Source organism: Microtus ochrogaster, chromosome X, assembly GCF_000317375.1.
Source record: "Microtus ochrogaster isolate Prairie Vole_2 chromosome X, MicOch1.0, whole genome shotgun sequence".
Taxonomy (NCBI): domain Eukaryota; kingdom Metazoa; phylum Chordata; class Mammalia; order Rodentia; family Cricetidae; genus Microtus; species Microtus ochrogaster.
The window spans coordinates 61,061,593-61,064,196 of NC_022026.1; the positions used below are offsets into that span (position 1 = coordinate 61,061,593).

Here is a 2,604-nt window from a genome sequence, read left to right on the forward strand (position 1 = left end):
GGGAGGCTGGGAGGAGGCGGAAACTTGTTTTTTTTCCTTTTCTCAATAAAAAAATAAAAATAAGCAGATCTTCTCAGTTCAAATTAGGCAAACTGTCTTAGCTATATTTTTATTGCTGTGAAGAGACACCCTGAGCACAGCAACTCTTACAAAGGAAATAATTAACTGGGATGGCTCACTTACAGTTGCAAAGGTTCAGCCCATTATCATCATGGTGGGTTGTGCTAGAGAACAGATTGCTATATCTTGAAGACAACAGGAAAGTCATACTGCAGGAAGTTTGAGCAAAAGATCAAAAGGGACCTCAAAGCCTGCCCCCACAGTGGCACACTTCCTCTGACAAGGTCACACCTCCTAATAGTGCCACTCCCTTTGGGGGCCTTTTTTTTTTTTCAAAACACTATCCAAGCCTCCCAGAGGAGAGTTCAGGTTCTTCTCTGAAATCCCAGAGGGTGGAGATTTTAGAACTCAAATAAACATTGAATCTAGCTCTTCTTTTAATCTTATATGATAGCTCCTAATTGCTTATCTTGAGCCCTTCCCAATTGTAGATGCCCCCACCCTAGGATTTCAGCATTTACTTCTGCCTGACACTTGATAGGCCAATTATTGTCTTCCACCCCCTCTACCCTCTGTCCCTAATGACTGACTTGGGGCACTCATGTTTCAGCTGCAGACACAGCAGCAACTGGGAATGCATCTGTGTTTGGAGATACAGACAGGTACTTAGGGTGGACCCTTCACGCAGAGCCAGGTGCAGGGTAAGGGGCTTGCCATATCCCACATACTTCTCAAGTGCCTACCCACCTTCTCAGGGAAATAGTCTTAGTTGCTTTTCTGTTACTGAGAAGAGACACCATGTCCAAGGCAACTTTTGGATAGTTTATCAGGGATTATAGTTACAGAGGGTCAGAGTCTATGCCGCAGGCCCGGAGGTGTGGCACTGGGTCACTAAGAACTGGGCATGGTATGTGCTTTTGAAACTTCATATTTTTATATACTTTTTGTCTCATATTTGTAATGGATTTTCTGCGGGTCCCCAGCAGCTTGCTGCGAGGTCGAGACCAAGTTGCAGGTCCACAAACCAAGGTTCCTGGTCCCCAGCCATGTGGTGACTGACTGGTCCCCGGCAAGGTGTATGGGCAGGTGTGTGGGAGGCACAGATGCTGCGAGTCTCCTGGACTGCTGGGGACCTGAAAGCAGCCAGTCCTAGAGACCATGCGGCAGGGAAGGTGGGTGGTCCTTGGTGGCAACAAACGGATAGGCAGTGGGCAAGAGAGATGGATAGGCACATCATGTAGAATAAAGTTGGACATTTATTAGGTGGGTTATGGAAGGGAAGGAAAAATGGGAGAAGGGGGAGAGAAAGAGAGAGAGAGAGAGAGAGAGAGAGAGAGAGGGAAGGGGGAGGCAGAGAAGTGGGGAGAGAGGCAGAAGCTGCCTCTCCGAGAGGAATACAGAAAGAGAGCTCAGGCCAGAAGCTGAAGATCAGCCTGCCTCAGCGGATGGGGGAGGGAGTGGGCCTGGCTTGTCTCTTAAAGAGACAGGGTGCAACGCCCCACTGTCCCTCTACAGCCCTCTGTCAGTCGCAGTAGCCATTCAGGTTGTTTCGTGTGTGTGTGTGTGTGTGTGTGTGTGTCCTCGGATCTAATTTAAAACACCACCATGTCGAGCAAAAAGGCCAAGACCAAGACCACCAAGAAGCGTCCTCAGCGGGCAACATCCAATGTGTTCGCCATGTTTGACTAGTCCCAGATCCAAGAGTTCAAAGAGGCCTTCAACATGATCGATCAGAACCGGGATGGCTTCATTGACAAGGAGAACTTGCATGACATGCTGGCTTCTCTAGGCAAGAATCCCACTGATGCCTACCTGGATGCCATGATGAATGAGGCCCCAGGCCCCATCAATTTCACCATGTTCCTCACCATGTTTGGGGAGAAGTTGAATGGCACAGATCCTGAAGATGGCATCAGAAACGCCTTCACTTGCTTTAATGAGGAAGCAACAGGCACCATCCAGGATTACCTGAGAGAGCTGCTGATAACCATGAGCGACCGCTTCACAGATGAGGAAGTGGATGAGCTCTACAGAGAGGCCCCCATTGACAAGAAGGGCAATTTCAACTACATCGAGTTCACGCGCATCCTCAAGCACGGAGCAAAAGACAAAGATGACTGAAGCACTCCAGTGGGAGCTCCTGTCATGTGACCCTACTTACTTCCTTCTCAGCTCCTTCCCCCACCTGTAGGACCTTCTGCATGCCACTTAGTTCACAGCTTTGCCTCTTTTGTAATATATTTATTTCAGACTTTTCTGTCATTTAGCACTTGTATAATCAGACTGGAAATGGGGACAATGCTATAAATTGTGTTGAAAATGCCATGCGAATAAAAATCAACAATGTGAAAAAAAGAGACAGAACAACCATTACAATATTGCTCTGTCTAGGCATTTTTGTTTTTGTTTTACTAGTGCTTTGTTTGTATATTATACTTTCAGATTCTGTGTTTTTATGATTCCTGTGTGTGTTTCTTGTATTTTTCTTTTTATTTATTCTGGTTTGTTTTCTTTTGTTTGTTTTCTTAAAAGAAAGCGAAATAA

At 46.4% G+C, this 2,604-nt stretch overlaps 1 pseudogene; it reads left to right on the plus strand.

The window, feature by feature from the left end:
• The first annotated feature begins 1,646 nt into the window (after positions 1-1,646).
• Positions 1,647-2,226, plus strand: LOC101990634 (annotated as a pseudogene).
• The last annotated feature ends 378 nt before the right edge of the window (positions 2,227-2,604 follow it).